The sequence below is a fragment of the Bactrocera dorsalis genome, chromosome 6 (genome assembly GCF_023373825.1).
Source record: "Bactrocera dorsalis isolate Fly_Bdor chromosome 6, ASM2337382v1, whole genome shotgun sequence".
NCBI classification, from domain to species: domain Eukaryota; kingdom Metazoa; phylum Arthropoda; class Insecta; order Diptera; family Tephritidae; genus Bactrocera; species Bactrocera dorsalis.
The window spans coordinates 23,143,289-23,166,987 of NC_064308.1; the positions used below are offsets into that span (position 1 = coordinate 23,143,289).

General features: G+C 36.2%; 2 protein-coding genes across 3 annotated transcripts in view; one reads left to right on the forward strand and one right to left on the reverse strand.

Moving 5' to 3' along the window:
• Positions 1-206, reverse strand: part of LOC105222527 (uncharacterized) — a 32,447-nt gene extending 32,241 nt beyond the window's left edge. For both annotated transcript variants that reach the window (XM_049460433.1, XM_049460435.1), the window contains exon 1: positions 6-206. The gene's annotated coding sequence lies outside the window, so the exon portion shown is untranslated. The remainder of the gene's footprint in view (positions 1-5) is intronic.
• Positions 207-3,653: 3,447 nt separating this feature from the next.
• LOC125779418 (uncharacterized) overlaps positions 3,654-23,699 on the forward strand; it is a 34,079-nt gene continuing 14,033 nt past the window's right edge. The window contains exon 1 of the mRNA XM_049460769.1: positions 3,654-4,022. The gene's annotated coding sequence lies outside the window, so the exon portion shown is untranslated. The remainder of the gene's footprint in view (positions 4,023-23,699) is intronic.

Below are 23,699 nucleotides of genomic sequence, written 5' to 3' on the forward strand. Positions count from 1 at the left end.
TTTACTTGGATTTTGGCGAAATTATTAAGCTTTTCGAAGCAGTCTTTTGGTAAATGCGTCAGACACCAAATTTTAAAACAAAGTCACTTGTAAATTTCCAAAAAATAAGTTAAAGCACGACGCAGATCTTAGAAAATAAAAACGTGTACTGTCTATGACCAGCCGTGGTATACTATCTTTCGGCCAACGGCTAGTAACGGCTAGTAAAGAACTAACAAAGGGTGGTCAGTAAAGTTCTCTTCTCTAACCATTAACTGACATTAAGTATTCAAAAAGCGGGTTGAAAGGAAACCAATCATTCTATGTACATATGTATGAATATACATTCATATGTTCATGCAAACATATGCGTGTACATTATATAAAGTAGTTTTCCCCTTTTAATAGGTGTCCTTTAACTGACACCAATCGTTTTTTTATTCGTTTGGTCTTTCGGGTGTTTTGAACTTGTCGCAACTACATAAAACAAGTAACTAATAAAAAAAATAATGGAAATGCAAGTGAAATTTGATGACCGTTGAGGGAGGTTCTCATGTTATTTACGGTTATTTACAAACAATAATACGCTTTATGAAGATTGTAGTTTGTTTGGTTATAACGGGTGATTTTTTTGAGGTTAGGATTTTCATGCATTAGTATTTGACAGATCACGTGGGATTTCAGACATGGTGTCAAAGAGAAAGATGCTCAGTATGCTTTGACATTTCATCATGAATAGACTTACTAACGAGCAACGCTTGCAAATCATTGAATTTTATTACCAAAATCAGTGTTCGGTTCGAAAATTTTTTATCGACAAATTTTGTTCAGCGATGAGGCTCATTTCTGGTTGAATGGCTACGTAAATAAGCAAAATTGCCGCATTTGGGGTGAAGAGCAACCAGAAGCCGTTCAAGAACTGCCCATGCATCCCGAAAAATGCACTGTTTGGTGTGGTTTGTACGCTGGTGGAATCATTGGACCGTATTTTTTCAAAGATGCTGTTGGACGCAACGTTACGGTGAATGGCGATCGCTATCGTTCGATGCTAACAAACTTTTTGTTGCCAAAAATGGAAGAACTGAACTTGGTTGACATGTGGTTTCAACAAGATGGCGCTACATGCCACACAGCTCGCGATTCTATGGCCATTTTGAGGGAAAACTTCGGACAACAATTCATCTCAAGAAATGGACCCGTAAGTTGGCCACCAAGATCATGCGATTTAACGCCTTTAGACTATTTTTTGTGGGGCTACGTCAAGTCTAAAGTCTACAGAAATAAGCCAGCAACTATTCCAGCTTTGGAAGACAACATTTCCGAAGAAATTCGGGCTATTCCGGCCGAAATGCTCGAAAAAGTTGCCCAAAATTGGACTTTCCGAATGGACCACCTAAGACGCAGCCGCGGTCAACATTTAAATGAAATTATCTTCAAAAAGTAAATGTCATGAACCAATCTAACGTTTCAAATAAAGAACCGATGAGATTTTGCAAATTTTATGCGTTTTTTTTTAAAAAAAAGTTATCAAGCTCTTAAAAAATCACCCTTTACAAGCATTTGTACATACGTAGTGAGTTTAGACTTATTTCAAACCCGACCAACGCTTTAATTAGTTTCAGAAACTATTTTAAATTTATTTTTAAAGTGCTGTACTCGAAATGCATGTTCCATGAGAGTTGCCACGTTTGTTTGATAATATAATATTTGAATAAATAGATTCGAAACAAAACACCATTGTTTTCAATTATTTAATAAATTTAAAAAATACAAGGAATGTAAAAAATGTAATTACATTTTTAGCTATACACACTTGTACTCTGAACAGGGCATTAGTTAGCCACGATGTTAGTAACACCCAAAAGGAAACGTCGGATGTATTATAATAGATGTGTACATGTATGAAAAACCAGATCCGTCTGTCAGTATACATATACGGGAACTACTCCATCAATTTTCGAGCTAACGCAATGAATTTTTGCAAATTTTCTTTTTTATACTAGAAGCTACTCATTTGTCGGAACCGCCTATATCGGACCACTATAGCATATAGCTGATATACAAACTGAACGATCAAAATCGTGTTCTTGTATGGAAACTTCTTTATTTGTGAAGAGTATTCTATCTTCGGTACAACGTTTTTTCCCTGTTTTTATAAAATATTCTCATTATTCAATATTTATATTTCATATTTAATACTTGGTAGAAGTATACTAACCAAGCGATATGCAACTTCGATTGATGCAGTTTTACTAGAAGCATTGAAATATAAGAATCGTTTCTAATTGTTGCATTTATAAATTGTGAGACTGAAGGCTAAGATAAAGTGAGTGATAGGATAACTGAGGTTGAAGAAATAATTCAATTCACAGAGGGATACAAATTTGTATTATTATTATTATTATTATATCATTTCTCTTATTTTCACAATTTCAATACACAAAATCGTAGTGATTGAAGTAAATGCCTACAATTCTCAAAATTTTCATTTTCGCCATATAACCACACTCCCTTGGTTTTTAAGTGAATTTCACACTCTCCTAACGGTTAGTTTTGTACATTAGTTCCATAGAAGACATTCACTTATGCATAAATAATATTTACAGAAATGAGTTTTTATTTTGTTTGGTGAAATCGTCATTCCGTTTTATCAGTTTGTCCTACTCTACTAATAATTGTATCAAAAAACACTTCTACTTATTACCTTTTTTTTAGTTGTGCCCCGTATACGTCAGCTGCTCTAATCTAAAAGCTCAAGAGGAGCTCGCACAACATAACTTATGGTATTATTTCCACAAGCTGGGAACATAAACATCGCTTACATATGTTAATATCTAAAAACTCACATAATGTGAACAACCTCGTCTTCGGATAGAGTTAATGAATGCTATGATCAAGGTTTCTAATGTCATCCGATACTGTTTTTTGCACCTTTTTTAACGGTTAGTTAGTGTTATTTCGGTCTTTCCTCATTAGAAAGAGGTATAATAGGTTACAGATTTCAATGAGAGTTAGCTATAAATTTAATAGACGCAATGACCTGCAGTTTCTTAAAGTACTAAAAATCGCAAAATTTAATTTCCAATTAAGATATACATACTGTCACTGGTCATCATTTTGGTAGAACTTCATTTGGTGCAGTCTTTTGCCCCAAGTGTTTTCGTGTACTTTCCATCTGTTCTAAGGTGCAGCAGTATGGTGGACAGGCGTACGGAAATCCACCTGCCGGAAGCAAATGTAAAGGATTCAGAGGCTTTTTACCGTAAGTATGTGTAAGCAAAATTCGATGTTAATAAAATCCATTATATTTAAAATTTGTGACTGAATTAAACGGTTTAAAGTGAGCTGAAAAATCGCAAATTATTACGATGGGTGTGTTGGAGCTGGGGGAAGACCTGGACTCATTCTATTAACCTTTTGACATAAAATATACATGATTCCTCACAATTTTATAAACGTACAGCAAAATGCATTATATGCAGTCTAAGGAACCCTTGGGTAATTCGTAGAGTTTTCGATTTCACACAATCTGGCCACTAAACTATACTCGTAATACATCAAATATTAATTAATTGACTTAATTTTTCTAAATTATCATAGATATTTACCAATAAGGTACAAAGACATCGGAAGATTGAAATTCTTATATTCGGTATATGGGAACTATGTGCTTTGATTATCTGATGGCCAATATGATGACAAGTTCGTCGAGAATGCGTAACTTCCGGTTGACTGCAGTGCTTTCTCCCTTGTGTAGTTGTAAGCCTTGAACCCCAGTGCGTGTTCTTTGCGTTAAAATCACCACCCATTATGAATCTTTACCTGTGTCTGTTTATTAAGTGTTGGTAATCTTCAAATTGGATTTGAGACCTTGGAAGACTGTACACAGAGGTAAGTGAGAGTGGACTTTTAACTCCGTAAATAGTCAATCTTGTAGCTTGAAACTTATCAGTTGATAGTTGTTCTTCCTCAAAATGTTTAATCGTATTTTTAATTATTATTGCGCTTCCGCCATGGACGCAATTGCTAGGATGAATTGTTTAGTAAGTTTCATAGTTTTTAATTTTAAAATAAGTTTGTAACGTAAAATGTGTCTTCGATATCATACTATACATACGTCAACATTTTCCGAGTTCAGTACAATTTCGATTTCATTCTTATGTTTGATTAACCCATCTGAGTTCCATGGAAGAATTATTATAAATTTAAACATCTAAAAAAGATATTTTTCAAGCTTGCATAAACGATTTTGTAAAGAAGTTTTGAATTTGTTTTGTTTGTTGAGTTTATGTAAGATCAGTGTTAAAATGCTGTTATTGGATATACACTGCGCGTCATCGGGTCAGCACACCGCTGGTTTTACTGGTTTTGGCTAATTTAATTTAAAACTAAAGAAGCTAAAGCTCTAATTCTTTTAGTGGTTATAAATAAATAAATTTTCCACTAAATAAAACAAAAATTAATGATTCTCTATTTATCATTTTTTTTTAAATTTATTTTTCAAATCAACCAAAAAATTAACAATTTCATTTAGGTCATCAGGTTAGCACACATCACTTTTTTTAAGTTTTTTAACCTTTTGAGATGAGAACTTATTTCTAAACTTATATATTAAATAATTTACCCATTTTTAAATAGTTTTAATAATGAGTTGATCCTCCCTTGTTGAGAATGATTTCAAAGATGCGGTTTGGAAGCGATTCGTTTAACTTCCCAATATAGTTCAAAGAAATAGCTGACCATGCACTTTTAATGCTTCAATTAATTCCTCTTTGGTGGAATATTGACTACCGGACTCGTAAACTTTGCGAGCCAGCCACCCCCACACGTTTTCGATTATATTTATGTCCGGTGAGTAAGGCGGCCACTGTAATAAATCGACATTTTGTGCTTCAATCCAAGACTTAATCATCCGGGCAGTGTGGATCGGAGCATTGTCGTGTTGGAAGCGCCATGGTATATTTCCAAACAATCTTTTAAAATGGGGAAAAGCCGTTTCGAGTACGTTTTTATATGTATTTGCATTTATATTCGTGTTTAAAAATTGCAGGTCGCACGTACTGTAGTAGGAGATGGCTCCCCACACCATTACTCCGCCCACACGACTATGAAGTCGATCCAAATGATGTTCCTCCTTCCGAAGATCATGGAAGTAATAATTGTATCTATCGGGTCCTTCTAAATTAAATTTCTTTTCATCTGAAAAGACAACATAGTGCCAATCAGACTTCCAGGCCATGTGTTCTCGTGAGAAATTTAGTCGTAATTCCTTTCGTGCATCGTTAAGTGGTGGTTTTTTCTGTAGTTTCAGTCTCTTCAAGTGTGAAGCATTCCTTATAACTCTTTGAATAGTAGATAAACTTGCTTTTACGCCAACATTTGTCCTGATCTTTGCGGTCGACTCGTTGTTGAGTTGGATGCTTCTCTCAAAATCGCTCTCTTATCAATATCGGAAAGCACTTTATTATTACCTCTTTTATTATTTCGACCATATCTCGATTTATTACGTAAGAAATTGTATATACTTTTCGACTCCTGCCGGTTTTTTCGATATTTCAGTTATTGAAAGCTTTAACTCTTCAAAGGCTTCGATTTTTGCTTTCTCTTCAACCGATAACGCTTTTCCTTTACCCATATTAATGAAAATAGATCACGTGAGCAGTACAAAAAAGTTGGTGTCAATAAGTATTCAATTTCCGAAGATAAATGAAAGACAAATTTGCCTGTGCTAACCTGATGATGCAAAAATTGCGTAATTTTCCGATTAAAAATAGAAGAAAATAACAAAAATCAAATAACGGGACATTATTATCGCATGTTCTCTTTGTCAGTGATGGTGCATACACAGATGAAAGAAATAGAAAACAATAAAGTAGCAGTTAGTTAACAACAACAAAAACAGAAGCAATCATATTCGGCTGATGAAGATGTGCTAACCTGATGACGCAAGTGTATTATCATTATTATATGCTTTTAAAACATGAGCAAAAATATATTTTTTTCATATACCTTCAACTTTTTGGGCTAGACCAGCGTTTCCCAAATGCCGGGTCGCGAACCGGTACCGGGCCATCAAAATAAAATACCAGGCCGCAACATTCCCGCCTTGTTTTCAAAATAATACCTACGAGTACTATCGATCGATCGATGCATCGTAATATTCGTAAGCGGAGATCGGCGCGCGCGAGTTAATTCATATACTTATGAGTGGTTAAAAAAATATGTATTTACTTTTGCAGAATAAGATCTTTATTCTAGAAATTCACAGACTTAAATGAACATATTTTCGTATTATACTATGGGTTATATATTATTCGTTAAGTTGATAACATATTCATGTTTTGTGGCTTAGGTCTAAAGTCTAATTGTATTATTTGTTGTAAACAAAAAATTTCGAAATACATTCATTATCCTTGTTGGTTTTATATATAAAATTATTTAGTGATTATTTACATTCTTTTACTCTTGAATAATTATTTATATTACATTGAGCTATATATTTGTCTAATATATATTTGCCATGTAGATAGCTTAACGATGTTATTTTAAATAATTTACATTTTTGCGTTATTAAAAGATATTTATAAATGTTTACATATGTATCCTTAACTCTAATTACATTTATTGTGGAGTATTCCATTACATTTAAAACTTGAATATCTAATTTTTCGTTTTTTATTATTTGTTTTATATCATTTAAGTTCAAAGATTTAGACAAGTAATTTCCTGTCTTTACAGAATTTATAGTTTCGAATAGGGTTTCTAAATCCTTTAAAGTTTCTGATATGACCAGGCTTGTTGAGATTGATTGAAGATCAACCTTTGAGACTAATTGTTCAAAGTGTGAGTTAATGACTCTTTGTTGATTATTATTTTCTATTATTTCATTAAAATGTGTTTTTATTTCAATAAGATCTTCATGATCTGGAGTCCCAGTTATACATTTTATTATAGTCCCTAAAATGTTTATTGATCTTTTTTGTATTGAGTGTGAAATAGTTTGTTCAAATAAATTTGAGATTCTATTCTCGTTTATGATATCCTGTTGTGTCCTGCAAAATGATCTATATTCTATGTGTTTATATTTTTCCATTATTGTCGTTAAATTAAATAAATAAATGGTATAAATATTCGGTATCTTCATATAGGTATGTATCGTCAGATTCGGTGAAGATAAATTTTTTATTTTTTAGATTGCTCACTGTGCATGCTTTTATGTTTATTATTAAATTCAATAGGAGTGTTACGAATGTTATCTTTATGTAAGACATGTTGTCTTCCTCCTCTCTCTACTAAAATTGTGTCATCACGGTTTTCTATAACTAAGTATTTCAAATATTGTTGCTCCGTTTTTGTACGTCGTTTTGACATTGCGTAAATTATTTGTTTTGGTTCATAAAATTTTTGTGGTCTTTTTTTATTATGATATTCTAAAACTTTTTCTTTGTTTTTTTTTCAATCAATTTTTTTATTTCCGGATAATTCTTCCTATTGAAAAATACTTCCACTGGTTTTTGTTTTGTCACCGAGTGTATCTATGCTGCCTTAAATATTTCCGTAACTGGATCGGTGTTATTTTGTTTAGCTAATGTTCCTGCGATTTCTATCAGTGTATTATGTAGTCGTCGGTATAGTGACATACAAGTTATCGAGGTGAATATACTCTCATTGTCGGTTTGTAGGTTTCTACAATATGGGTATGTAAGTGTGAGAATTTCTTCTAGTTTGTCTACAGTGTTGACTTTATCTGCTATTTCTCTCATTAGTAAATATTTTGAGTACCTACATATACTAGTTATATATGTTCTATTCCCTATGTGGAATATTTCCATACTTATAGATTCTCCTGGTAGATTTGTTGCTGGTGTTCTCCCTATCAGTTGTTTTGTTGGTCTACGTTCGTATTTTTGTTCATAACAATTTGAACAGTTTCGTGCAAAGTTTTTGATTTGTTTCGCCATATCGGGCCAAAAATTTCCATCGCGTTATTTTTCTCATTTCTATGCGCTCGGTTATGTGTATCTACAGTGGCTCACAGCTTATTTGACCCACCTCATATTTTCAAAAATAAATGAGTATAACTTTTTAACTAAAAAAGGTAGTAAAAAAATAAAAACGCAGTTTTTTTAAGTGCATATTAAAGAAATAATAAAACGCTTAAGTTTTATTGAATTAACAAAAGGTTTCATAATTATTCAACTTAAATGAAAAATACTCATTTTTTCAATGTCACAGCTTGTTTGACCCACTGCATTTAATGTACAGCTTCTCTTCCAAGAAGCTTAGCCTAACGGTGCTTTTTTTGTTTATACTTTGCTAATTATGTTCGCACATAGAATTTTCACTTTTGATTGGATTTTGTTAAGAAAACACGTGTTAAAACCATGGGAAGACGCACAACAATCGAACAACGAGAATTAGTCCTTAAACACCATAAAAATGGACTTTCTCGGCGAGAAATTGCAAAAATTGTGAATATACCAGATGGTACCGTGAAAACCATCATCCGCAGATTCATTTTCGAAAACCGCATCGAAAATAAAGGAAGAAAAGCGCCAAACAAGATTTTTAGTAAAAGTGATGAACGCTATATTGTGCAAAAAGTTAAAAAAGACCCAAGGATTTCAGCCCCCAAACTAGCCAGTGAGATGCAGGACATAACCGGCAAAACATTTTGTACAGAAACTGTTCGACGTGTTTTAAGAGAACATAATTTTAATGGCCGAGTTGCTCGCAAGAAGCCGTTTATAAATAAAAAAAATAGAGACAACCGCTTGAAGTTCGCAAAGGAGCACTTAAAGAAGGATGTAGAATTCTGGAATGATGTCATTTTTGCTGATGAGTCCAAATTCAATATTTTTGGATCCGATGGACGTTCATATGTATGGAGGAAGCCCAATACAGAGCTTCAATATAAGCACCTAAAGCCGACTGTAAAGCATGGTGGTGGCCATGTAATGGTGTGGGCCTGTATGTCGACTGCAGGTGTTGGAAGGCTTCAGTTCATAGAGTCAACAATGGACAAAATGCTTTATCTCAATATCCTTAAGGATAATTTGATTCAAAGCGCCGAGGATCTGGGAGTAAAGGACGTTTTTAGATTTTACCAAGACAACGATCCCAAACACACTTCAGGAATCGTTCAAACTTGGCTAACTTGGTTAGTTCGAAAAAATACGACCAGATCAGATTGATAAAGTCATCTCAGCGGAAATTCCAGATGAAGCAATCGACCCACAATTGTTCAACGTTGTAACAAAAAACATGATCCACGGCCCTTGCGGCGCTATTAATCCAACGTCACCATGCATGATTGACAATAAGTATTCAAAGCGCTATCCTAGAGCTTTAGTTGATGATACAATCACTGGAAATGACGGATATCCATTACATCGGCGTCGATCCGCTGAAGATGGCGGTAATTCAACGGTCATAAAAGTTCGGAATCAAGACGTTGATGCACATCAATGTAGAATATTGCAACTCTGTCAAATCGATCAAATACATCTGCAAATACGTAAATAAAGGCAGTGATATCGCAGTTTTCGGAGTGGTTATCAGAGAATAGATGAAATTCAGCAATACCAAATGGGCCGTTATATAAGCAGCAATGAAGCGGTATGGCGCATTTTATCGTTCCCAATACATGACCGGCATCCCGTTGTTCTTCATTTGGCAGTTCATCTCGAAAATGGTCAACGCGTTTACTTCACTGCAGACAATGTACAACAGAGCGCAGCACGACCACCACGGACAACACTAACTTTTCGAGTTGTGTGAAAACGATGAATTTGCAAGAACATCGCTATATTCCGAAATACCACAATATTTCACTTGGAATCCATCATCGAAAACATTTCAACGACGAAAGCAAGGGGAGCGTGTTGACGGTTATCCAAATGTCCGTAAAACCGATGCCATAGGACGCATTTACACCATCCATCCGAACAACGCCGAATGTTTATATTTGCGTCTACTATTAGTCAACGTGCGCGGACCAAGATCATTTGATGATTTGAAAACTGTTAACGGTCAGTTGTGTGCGACGTATCGTGAAGCATGTCAGCGATCGATTTGTTAGAAGATGATATGCATTGGGACACCGCACTTCATGACGCATCACTCACATCTCATCCAAAACAAATACGCGTACTATTCGCCATAATAATATCTACATGCCTTCCGTCAAATCCGCAAGAACTGTGGAATAAGTACAAAGCCTGCACGACCGAGGACTCATTAATTATGGCGCGTAATCGAGCAGACTTGCTATATACATACATTACAAATGTATAATGATGCTTTGATATTGGTTGAAGATCTGTGCCTTACAATTGCGAATAAGGCATTAGCGCAACTTGGCATAACTGCGCCCAATCGTTCAGTGATGGATATGCTTGACCATGAGCTTCAACGTGAACAACAATACGATTGCAATGAATTGCGTGCTTTCATACAAGCTATCATTACCAAATTGAATATTCAGCAGAAAAATGCTTATGATAAGATTACACGAGCGGTTGACAATAACGCCGGTGGATTCTACTTTCCGGATGCGCCCGGTGGTACAGGGAAAACGTTTGTGATCTCTTTGATTCTTGCAACTATACGGTCACAGCAGAAAATTGCGCTGGCAATTGCTTCGTCAGGCATCGCTGCTACTCTACTTGATGGCGGCCGAACAGCACATTCTGCATTGAAATTACCGTTAAACATCCAAGTCGTTGAAACACCAACGTGCAACATATCGAGGAATTCAGCAATGGCAAAAGTTTTGCGAGGAGCTGGAATAGTTCTATGGGATGAGTGCCCAATGGCTAACAAAAAGTCATTACAAGCATTCAATAGAACAATGCAAGTTTTACGACAAAAGCAACAACTTTTTGGTGGAGCATTAGTCTTATTATCCGGCGATTTTCGGCAAACTTTGCCAGTCATTCCTCGATCAACTCCTGCCGACGAAATAAACGCATGTTTAAAATCGTCAGTTTTGTGGAGACATGTTCAAAGGCTGACTCTTGCCATCAACATGCGAGTCCAATTGCAAAATGATCGATCCGTAGCGGCGTTTTCGAAGTAGTTGTTGGACATTGGCGAAGGCAAAATACCAATCGATGATACCAGTTTGATCACATTGCCGAACAACTTAGGTACACTTTTACAATTGAAAGAAGAATTGATTGAAAGTGTATTTCCGAATATTGTTGTACACGTCAACGAAATCAATTTTGCCATTCAAGAAAAACTGCCAGGAGAAGCTACAACATATACATCGATTGAATAGCGTTTTGAATCAAGATGAAGTAGTCAATTATCCAACTGAATTCTTTTGATCCCCCCGGTCTGCCACCGCATCGTTTGGTCCTGAAAGTCGGTTCACCCATTATACTTCTACGAAATCTGAAGCCACCGACTTTGTGTAATGGCACAAGACTTTCAGTCAAAAAATTGTGGCAAATTTGGTTGAAGCAACAATACTAAATGGCAAGGAGCAGGTGAAGTTGTACTCTTACCACGCATTCCCATGATTCCAACGGACATGCCGTTTGAATTTAGCGCTTGCAGTTCCCAGTACGTCTTGCCTTTGCGATGAATATCAACAAATCGCAAGGGCAAACGTTTCAAGTGTGCGACGTCAATTTGGAAGAACCGTGCTTCTCCCACGGCCAATTGTTCGTCACATGCTCGAGAGTAGGAACACCAAGGTGCTTATTCATTTACGCGCCAGGTGGACAAACCAAAAATGTTGTATACCAATATGTTTTATAAATGTTTTATAAATAAGTAACAGTTTTACAACAATAAATAAAACACAAAGTAAAAACCCTTAAGAGTTTTAATCGATTTAGGTGTAGCGAAGTGCACAGGGTAACAGCTAGTTTGTTATAATTTCCAATTGCTTGTTTTTGTCTGTTATGTCTTCGACTAGATTTTGTGCTATAAAGAGCTTGTAGTTTAGAAAATGTTTACTTAGTAGTGATTTTATTGTGAATAGTTCTTGTTCATCAATTTTAATCGCGTTGTTGAAATTATGTGTAAAAATTTCTTTTAAGGTTTTTGTTAGATAGTCAGTGTTTTGATATTCAATAATATGTCTGTGATACTTTGGAAAAGTCGTTTGTGTTTCTTTTTTATTTCGTTTAGTTTTCTTTAATATGATTTTATTCTTAAATGAATTTATCGTTTGTTTTGCGTATGTATAGTTTTCCTTTGGTGAACTACATACGTGTCGAGTGCATCGATTCTATTGTTGAAGTGTTAATTTTTTGTCTTGATATTGCATCTGCTACTACGTTTTGATTTCCAGGTTTGTATACTATTTTTGCTCCAGATTCTTGTATACAATTTTTCCGTCTTTTTAGTTTTATATTTGGATTTTTGCCCGAAATAGAAAATATTAATGCCTGGTGATCAGTGTGTATTGTTAAATCTGCTATACCGTAAATAACGGGTGATTTTTTTGAGGTTAGGATTTTCATGCATTAGTATTTGACAGATCACGTGGGATTTCAGACATGGTGTCAAAGAGAAAGATGCTCAGTATGCTTTGACATTTCATCATGAATAGACTTACTAGCGAGCAACGCTTGCAAATCATTGAATTTTATTACCAAAATCAGTGTTCGGTTCTTTTCTTTTTTATCGACAAATTTTGTTCAGCGATGAGGCTCATTTCTGGTTGAATGGCTACGTAAATAAGCAAAATTGCCGCATTTGGGGTGAAGAGCAACCAGAAGCCGTTCAAGAACTGCCCATGCATCCCGAAAAATGCACTGTTTGGTGTGGTTTGTACGCTGGTGGAATCATTGGACCGTATTTTTTCAAAGATGCTGTTGGACGCAACGTTACGGTGAATGGCGATCGCTATCGTTCGATGCTAACAAACTTTTTGTTGCCAAAAATGGAAGAACTGAACTTGGTTGACATGTGGTTTCAACAAGATGGCGCTACATGCCACACAGCTCGCGATTCTATGGCCATTTTGAGGGAAAACTTCGGACAACAATTCATCTCAAGAAATGGACCCGTAAGTTGGCCACCAAGATCATGCGATTTAACGCCTTTAGACTATTTTTTGTGGGGCTACGTCAAGTCTAAAGTCTACAGAAATAAGCCAGCAACTATTCCAGCTTTGGAAGACAACATTTCCGAAGAAATTCGGGCTATTCCGGCCGAAATGCTCGAAAAAGTTGCCCAAAATTGGACTTTCCGAATGGACCACCTAAGAAGCAGCCGCGGTCAACATTTAAATGAAATTATCTTCAAAAAGTAAATGTCATGAACCAATCTAACGTTTCAAATAAAGAACCGATGAGATTTTGCAAATTTTATGCGTTTTTTTTTTTAAAAAGTTATCAAGCTCTTAAAAAATCACCCTTTATAATTCCTAAGTTTTTCTATAGCACATACTATTCCTAATAATTTTTTTTCTTCTTATATGTCCTAAACATTAGACTTGATTTTTAAAGAAGTGTGATTTTTCATCAGAGATTTTCATATTTGCTTTATGTAATGCGCTTACTATTATTTGGATGTGTTTAATATGTTCTTCAGGTGTCGAAGAATATATTAACACGTCGTCGATATATACAAACGCAAATTTATTTATATATTCTCGTAGAATATCATCAACACATCTTTGAAGTATTGAGGATGCATTTCTAATCCGAAGGGCATTCGTATGAATTCATATTTTGCTCCATTTATGGAAAATGCTGTTTTTTCCTTATCTTCTTTTTTTTTATCACAATTTGGTGAAATCCTGCTTCTAGATCTATCGTGGAAAAATATTTAGCTTTATCTAACGCTTGTATTGTAATGTTTATATTCGAAATAGGATATGTATTTGTAATAGTTCTTGAATTTAATTTTTGAAAATCTATCACTAAAATTTTCTTGGGTTTTCCATTTTCATCTATACCCTTTTTTGGTACTGTCCAAACTGGTGAGTTATAAGGACTTCTACTAGGTTGTATTATATTATTCTTTAATAATTTTTTTATTTCTGAATTAACGAAATCGTTATCTGCATACGGATAATGGTATTATTTCATCCAAACAGGTTCATTACTTTCTGTCCTAATGGTTGCTTCTATCGTTGTGGTAAATGGTAACTTTTCTGTTTTATTATTTCTCTAATCTCCTCGTCATAATCTTTATTATCATTTGTGTAATTTATTTTTTGATTTTGGTTTTTATTTGCATATTTTAATCGTAGTGACGTGAAATCTATTTCTGCATTTAATTTTTTCAATCCATAAAATCTTATTATCATATCAAAATATTTAATATCTTCTTGTTCAAAAAATAGGAAATCATGGCTTAACAGATGTATTATTTGTTTACTAGTCATGATGGAATATACATGCATTGATTTTGTCCATACAGGATCTATTGATATACTCTTACCTATTCTGCATTTTTTTGATATGTAGTTATTTGTAGCGCCTGAGTCAATCATGATATTCACTTCTTGTTGTGTCGGACCAGCCTTAAGTGTATGGCAAGGTAGTCCATCCTTTAGCCTAAAAAAGTACTCGATGTATCGTCAGCTTCTTCCATGTGTCTGAAGGTTTGTTCTGGCTGAGGTTCAGGTTATTGGTGTGTGTTGATCCTTTGTATCTTTTGCGGAATGATGTTTCTGTTAGAGTGATTTCGTTTGTACGCACTGTTTCTTTGAGGTTCGTCAACATCCATGTGTTCTTGTGGAGGTTGGTATGTATTAAATACTCTTTGAGGTTGTGCATAATTGTAATTGTTCCTCGTTTGTTGCCTTGGTTGGAATTGATTTTGCCTGAAGTTGTTATTGTGATGATTAGGTTGATTATATTGGCTTCTTGACCATTGGCTTAAATTATTATTTCGCCACAGTGGTGGAATAATGTCTTTATTCTAGAAATTCACATACTTAAATGAACATGTTTTCGTATTATCCTATTTGTTATATATTATTCGTTAAGTTGATAACATATTCATGTTTTGTGGCTTAGGTCTAAAGTCTAATTGTATTATTTGTTGTAAACAAGTGCATATCGTGCGGCCTATGCATGCCTATGCATGTGTATGCATGTCTTGTATTCGGGTATGGTGTGGTATGAGTTCAAAGTCTTGTGTTTGATATTCTTGTTTATTTGATTAGAACAGATCTGGCTTTATCAGCGTTTCTCATATACTTGTGTATAAGTGTCGTTGATGCTGGTATTAACTCGCGCGCCCCCTCGTGCCACTCACCGCTGATTACTGACCTGAAGTTGAAACAAAAGAGCGAGGCGAAAGCTCAGCCAGAGAACTTAAAGATACAGAGAAGGTGCAAATTGAATTTTGTATGATGTTCGATTGGACGGCTAACAGAGCTTATAGAATTGTAGTACGGAATTCAGATTCAGATGTCGATTCGTTGGTTGAACTGTCAACTGATACAGTACTCAAGGATATATTTGACTCAAGACCATTGATTGATTTTTGGTTATCTTGTCGCCAAGAATACTCAATTCTAGCTCATCAAGCAATGATTTTTTAATGCCTTTTGTGACCACTTGCAAATGTGAAGCTGGGTTTTTAACACTAGTGTACCTTAAAATTAAATATTGAAACAGACTGGAAGTGGAACCCGACCTCAGAATAAAGCTTTCAGCAATTTCAGCAAACTTGAACTCTATAATTAAAAATAAGCAACAGCAACATACTTCGCACTAAAGGGTGAGTACCAAAGATACCAAAAAATTATAATTTAATATTAATAAAACATTTCTCTTACTATTATTAAACGTGTATTATTTAATCTCATGTAACCGTCTTGAGTTTAATATTATTAAGTGGGTCACGAAAGGGCAGTATGAAAATTACCGGGTCATGGCAAAACTAAGTTTGGGAAGCACTGGGCTAGACCATCACCTGTTTTGTGGCCAATTGTGTTAGCTCGTATTTTCTGTAATTCTTTGGCAACAAGGCACCCTCGATAGTTGGCTGAATATGCTTCGCCGCAGTTACAGTATTTAGGCTGCTGTTTCTTTGGTTTTGAACATTCAGACGTCTTATGCTTACCGGCGCACTTAACGCATCCTGGTTATTTGCCACAATAGTTTTGTGTGTGGCCAAATGACTGGCAATGTTTGCATTGTTGTATCATCAGTTTTACCGGTTCAATAGAAACAATTGTGTTTAGTATAGTTTTGGTTTCGTAAATCCTTTTTATGTTTTCCATGGGATCGAATGTTACCAAAAACATGTCGATGGGAGTCTCAGTTTTCCATTATAGAAGATCGACAGCACTCATTTAATCTTTGCTCTTTTAAGTCATTAATAATCGGTTTCGGATCATAAGAATTGAGCAAATTTTTTACAATAGCTCTAATTGGCCGCGTTTGATTATTCTCAAACCTTTACCAAGATATATTTCTACACGAAAGTACTTTTGATATGCATCCGTTGTTCTCTATGGGTAAAGTATTTACTTTATATATTCCATTACTTAAAAGTTTAATGGAAAATTGTTTTTTACTTCCGATTTTGCCATGGCATATAGTTTCTGATAATTCTCAAACCTTTACTAAGATATATTTCTACACGAAAGTACTTTTGATATGCATCCGTTGTTCTCTATGGGTAAAGTACTTACTTTATATATTCCATTACTTAAAAGTTTAATGGAAAATTGTTTTCTGCTTCCGATTTTGCCATGGCATATAGTTTCTGATAATTCCTGTCGTTGGCATCTCCAGACACCATAATTGGTGGAGGCCACGAACTATTTTTTGGGGTAAGCGGTTTTAATAATAAATAAATAAGATTAGGCGAATGCCTTGCTCTTCGTGAAAAGACCAGCTACTTTTTTAGTATTCATTCCGTTTCTCTAGATAGTTCTTCCCCATCCATTGAGAATTCATTTTTTTCCAAATTTGGAATTTTCTTTACATCAGTGGACTTAAGCTTTATATTTTTGGCTGTTAAAGTAACGGGTGATTTTTTTGAGGTTAGGATTTTCATGCATTAGTATTTGACAGATCACGTGGGATTTCAGACATGGTGTCAAAGAGAAAGATGCTCAGTATGCTTTGACATTTCATCATGAATAGACTAACTAACGAGCAACGCTTGCAAATCATTGAATTTTATTACCAAAATCAGTGTTCGGTTCGAAATGTGTTTCGCGCTTTAATTTTGTTCAGCGATGAGGCTCATTTCTGGTTGAATGGCTACGTAAATAAGCAAAATTGCCGCATTTGGGGTGAAGAGCAACCAGAAGCCGTTCAAGAACTGCCCATGCATCCCGAAAAATGCACTGTTTGGTGTGGTTTGTACGCTGGTGGAATCATTGGACCGTATTTTTTCAAAGATGCTGTTGGACGCAACGTTACGGTGAATGGCGATCGCTATCGTTCGATGCTAACAAACTTTTTGTTGCCAAAAATGGAAGAACTGAATTTGGTTGACATGTGGTTTCAACAAGATGGCGCTACATGCCACACAGCTCGCGATTCTATGGCCATTTTGAGGGAAAACTGCGGACAACAATTCATCTCAAGAAATGGACCCGTAAGTTGGCCACCAAGATCATGCGATTTAACGCCTTTAGACTATTTTTTGTGGGGCTACGTCAAGTCTAAAGTCTACAGAAATAAGCCAGCAACTATTCCAGCTTTGGAAGACAACATTTCCGAAGAAATTCGGGCTATTCCGGCCGAAATGCTCGAAAAAGTTGCCCAAAATTGGACTTTCCGAATGGACCACCTAAGACGCAGCCGCGGTCAACATTTAAATGAAATTATCTTCAAAAAGTAAATGTCATGAACCAATCTAACGTTTCAAATAAAGAACCGATGAGATTTTGCAAATTTTATGCGCTTTTTTTTAAAAAAAAGTTATCAAGCTCTTATAAAAAATCACCCTTTATATTTCGGTATAGGATTTTTGCAATCTGCAATCTTGCAAGAGTAAGAGAATCCCCCTAGTGATTCTAAACAGTTGTAAAATATCAATGCGTTGGTATCTGAAGTATATAATAAAAATATAACACTTATTTACACATATATATGTACACTAAGCATAAACACATACATATACAACTGTGTTCGAAATAAAAGCAGTGGCATAACCCAGAATTCAAATGAAGATGGGTTATTATTATTGTATTTAATTCGCTCATATTCAAGCTTAAAAGAAATATGATTTCTCTAAAGAATAAGATAAAGTTCTTCTTTAAATCTACTCCGCTAACAGTTTTGAAAAAGATAAAGTCTCTTCCTTGGTGGAACAGTGAACTCAAGAATTTGAGAACACAACTAAGAAAAGCTGTCAATGAGAGTTTTAGAACCAAAATCTGGCAGCCATATAAAGATATTATGAAGGAATACAAAAAAGCAGTCAGGAAAGCTAAAAACGACTCATGGCGATCTTTCTGCACATCGATAGAAAGTTGCAGAGAAGCCGCTAGGCTTAGTAAAATGCTATCCAAAGATCATATTAATACTGCCTACATTAGGGCGGAGGGAAGTGATTGGACCTCCTCGGCAAAAGAGTCTCTGGAGGTACTAATTACAACGTACTTCCCCGGGAGTCAGCAAACACCTTCAACGAGGGTTCAACCGGAACCACCGCTCAACGCAGCTGACTATCGAAGCCAAAGAGTAGACAAAAGAAAAATCAAATATACCATAAATAGTTTTGCACCATTTAAAGCGACAGGTCTTGACGGGATTATGCCCATAATGCTGCAAAAACTGGTAGAACCAATGGTTCTAAGGCTTGAAAATATATACAAAGCTAGTATTCAACTATCTTACATCCCAAGAAGTTGGAAAAGGAGTAAAGTTGTGTTCCTTCTAAAACCAGGCAGAAGAACACACGAGAATGCCAAGGATTTTAGACCTATAAGCCTTACCTCCCTTATGCTGAAGGTACTAGAAAGGCTAATAGATCTACACGTAAGAACAATAATGGCGGAGAAGTTATCGAAGTCCCAACATGCGTACATAAAGGGCCGATCAAACGAAACCGGCCTTCACGAGGTGATAAGTGTGAAAAATCTCTACATCACAAACAATACACCATGGCTGCATTTCTAGACATAGAGGGCGCCTTCAATAACATAGAAGTAAATGCGATAATTAATTCTCTGGCACATGGTGGCATAGATGACACTGTGTGCAGATGGATACTATCGATGTTTGAGAATAGGAAGATTATAGCTTCAAACGGCGCTGCAACAAAAACAAGTTATGTGAGTAGAGGGACGCCTCAAGGGGGGGGGGGGGGTCCTCTCTCCGCTTCTATGGGTTGTAGCGCTGAACGAAATACTACTCCAACTAAACGGTGGAGGAGTGAAAGCGTATGCAGACGATATAATGTTGTTGGTATCAGGTATGTTTCCTTCAACAGTCAGCGAGATTATGGAAAGAGCACTTCGTAGTTAAACCTATGGGCTAAAAGCAATGGTCTAGGAGTTAACCCGAACAAAACAGAACTGATGCTATTCACAAGCAGAACCAAAATACCTCATTTTCAACTTCCGGTACTAAACGGTACAACCCTCACTCTATCCCCCACAGCTAAATACTTGGGGGTGGAGATTGATACCAAACTGTCCTGGAAAATAAATATAGAAAAAAGAATAAACAAAGCATACATGGCCTACTATACTTGTAAGAAAATCGTCAACAAGAATTGGGGCCTCAAACCAAGTATAATCATGTGGATGTATACGGCGGTCATAAGACCTATACTTGCATATGGAGCTCTGGTATGGTGGCCAGCGCTAAACAAACAATACAACATTAGAAAATTAAATGGAATACAAAGAGCAGCATGTGCGGGTGTAACGGGTGCAATCAGGTCATGTCCGACTGATGCGCTCAATGTGATCCTGCATCAACTACCATTGGACATTTTTATTCACAAAACAGCAGCTATTGCGGCGATAAGAATAAAAGAATTGGGAGGTTGGAATCAGCAGAACTACGGACATAGTGTAATCCTAAACAAGCTCATTATTAATAAATCAGACCACATTCTCCCAAAGCTGGATTTCAGTAGACACTTCCAGGTGAGGATACCATTTAGACGAGAATGGAGAAGAGGTTCAATAGTGGAGGAGGATACCACCTCAGTCTATACCGACGGGTCCAAAATGGACTGCGGAGTAGGCACGGGGGTATTCTCCGCTGATCTAGGCATATCTCTCTCTATACGTCTACCGAACTCGGCTAGCATCTTCCAAGCAGAAGTAACTGGCATAGAAAAAGCCCTCGAAGTTCTATTAGAAAACCATGGGAATATACATAAAGCAACTATATTTACGGATAGCCAGGCGGCCCTCCTGGCATTGTCTTCACCCATGACAAATTCCAGTATAGTTCACAACTGCAAGAGAGCACTAAGCTCAATAAAAGACAAGCTCCAACTAAACTTGATCTGGGTTCCCTGCCACAGGAACATTTTCGGTAACGAAAAAGCAGACGAGTTGGCAAAGGCAGGAGCATTACATGGAAAAAAAATAATTTTTTTTTGTGGTGGTTTTTGTGCGGAGGTTTTATATGTGCCCCGATGGCTGCCAATAGGGATGGTAAACTCGATTCCGATTCTACTCGAGAATCGAGTTTTCTTGTAAAATAATCGATTTTTCGAATGTCAAGAACCAATTCTTAATCGACTTCGACTACTGGAGATCGATTCCGAAAAATCGATTATTTTACGAGAAAACTCGATTCTCGAGTAGAATCGGAATCGAGTTTACCATCCCTACTGGCAGCCATCGGGGCACATATAAAACCTCCGCACAATAACCACCACAAAAAAAAATTATTTTTTTTCCATGTAATTTATATGGAAAACAGAAAATTTGAAATAGGCACCTCTTAATATTAATATTAAGAGCTCGTCTTTTGAGTGACTTTTTTTTACACATTTTCGAAAGTTTTGAGCCTGTTTTTCAGTTGAAAAAAAAAAGGTTGCCTTAGAATGACACACCCTAATATGTATATAGTTAAGATATTAGAATTAAAAAATGTATTGAAGATAGAAATCTTAATAAAGACGATTAGAGTCAAACGTGAACTCTCACAGTACGGAAGCATTTTTAAAAGTGGTTTCTGTACAACCTTTTGAACCTCGTAATACCTAGAAAAGTTGGGTTGATCCAAAGTTTAATAGCTTCCTGTTTTTGATTTGTTTTTTCTTTTAACAAAATGACCTTTATAATTACCAGGAGCTATTATAAATTAATTAATTATAAATTTTGTTGTTAATGTCAAATAGGCTTAGAGAGAACGCAGAATTTATCGTTTGTCTAGGGCGATAAATTTTCTGATGCTGGCCGTATTTGCTTCTTGATTTGTATACTTCAAAGTAAAAGAATGACATGAAATTGAAAATGATTGAAATCGGTCGAGCAAGTTCTGAAATATATGACATCAACAAAAGGAGAGGGTGTCATGCACTGTGTTTTGACCCTCGCTCCTTAAAATTTCACTTATACCATCTCGCGGGTAAAATTTAATGTCTCTCGCGTATTTAGTTATTGATTTATCGTATTTTTAGCAGTTCTTGGCTAATTGGCTTAATTGGTTATATGGCGAGTGAGCAGGGTTACGATCTGATTTCATTAATTTTCAGACTGTCGGTAGGGGTTCTTATACAAGTTATGTGAGCGAATTTAATTATTTTAGCTTGCCGTTCTTACAGTTCTATATCTTAATTTAATGCTTAGTTATGGCACTTTATAGGTTTTCGTTTAATGGCGTTTTGTGGGAGTGCCAGTGTTCCGATTATACCCATTTACGATCTGACACTAGGCAACAGACTTTGTGAGCAACCAAGAGCACCTTTATGATTATTGTACTACAAGATATGGTGATGGGACTGATCAGATTAGGAACAATGTTGCCTAATTGTGCTTCTTAACGGTCATTCAGTTGAAGTGGCGGCGCAGTGTGCGAACCAGCTGTTAATTGCACAGCCGTAGATACTGTACCATAGTAGTTTGTTTGACGTTTGTTTCCCCCTGCTTTTTAAGGCCTTCAATATAATTTATAGTATTGTTACAAAAAGTAGTATTAAGTTATATTTGTATTGCTATATGCATCCCTTATTATGAACAATAGCTGTAGGTATATGGAATAGCATTTGTCTTGTTGTAGACATCTGGCGCCGCGGCTGTCTGCTTGCGTCTGGCGCCGTATAGCCGTATGTTCTGGAAATTTCCAGACGCGATATTCTAGAAGGACACGTCGGCATCAGCGAGAAGTGCGTGGCTATATAAGCCGTGGCAACGCCAACGTAATCAATCAGTGCTAAGAGTAAACTGCTATAGTGTAGACGAGTTGTGAAATAAAGAGTTGTTGAATTAAATTAAACAGTGTTGATTTTATTTGTCAATCCAGAGATACGAACCTAACAAAGTAAACTAGCAAGAGTAAATTCGTAACAATTGGTGTCAGAAGTGGGATTGTCAAATAATCCAAATTCAAGATGGTTAAATTCGGAGAATTGAGAATTCAGCAATTAAAAAAGGAACTGGAGGAGCGTAATTTGCCGATAAGCGGGCAAAAGGCGGATCTGCAGGCACGATTACGTGAAGCAATGGAAGCGGATGGAATTAATGTGGACGAGTTCGAATTTGTTGGGCCAGAAACTTCTACAAAGGTAGAAGAGAAAGTAGAAGAACAACGAACATCATCAAGTGTAGACATGAACACGTTGTTAGTGGCTATTAAGCAAATGGCAGAAAATGTAGTGCAAACAGAAAATCGTCTGGCACAGCAAATGGCAGAAAATGCAGTGCAAACAGAAAATCGTCTGGCACAGCAAATAGCCGAAAATGCAGAAAATGCAGTGCAGGCAGAAAATCGTCTGGCACAGCAAATAACGCAAATAGCTGAAAATACATCACAGTTAGAGTCTCGCCTTACACAACAAATAACTGAAAATAATACGCAGTTAGAAAAGCGTTTGGTACAACAGATTACAGAAAATAATACACAAGTGCAAGAGAAATTTTCAAAATTTGAAGACGAATTAAGCACAATAAAAAATGACGAAGAAAATTTAAAAGCAGAAGTTCTTCAATTAAGTAATCGTGTGCGAGAACTGCAACTGCATGGCCCTGCACCATCAACAAATAATCAAAGATTGAAGGCACCCACATTCGATGGAAGTATTCCATTTCAAATTTTCAAACTTCAGTTTGAAAAGACAGCAACGGCCAATAACTGGAATGCAGCGGACAAAGTGGCGTCCTTGTTTGTATCATTGAAAGGACCGGCAGCAGAAATCCTTCAGACTATTCCAGACTGTGAACGGGACAACTATGAGGCATTGATGAGTGCGATAGAAAGACGTTATGGTAGTGAGCACCGGAAACAAATATACCAGATCGAACTGCAAAATAGGGGTCAGAAGATGAACGAGTCGTTGCAAGAGTTCGCAACTGAAATAGAACGACTGGCTCATTTGGCAAATGCAGATGCACCTGTGGATTACATTGAGAGGGTAAAAATTCAATGTTTCATAAATGGAATTCGTGATGTGGACACCAAACGCGCCACATATGCAATGCCAAAAAGAACGTTTGCTGAAACGGTTTCGCACGCCCTCACACAGGAAACAGCTTCCCTACTAAGTAAACCAGCACCCAAAGTACAAAGGGTTGAAATGGAACAACCGGCGCTGATGGAGGAAATATTGAAGACTCTGAAGACAATTGCTGCACCGCGAGTAAATACAAC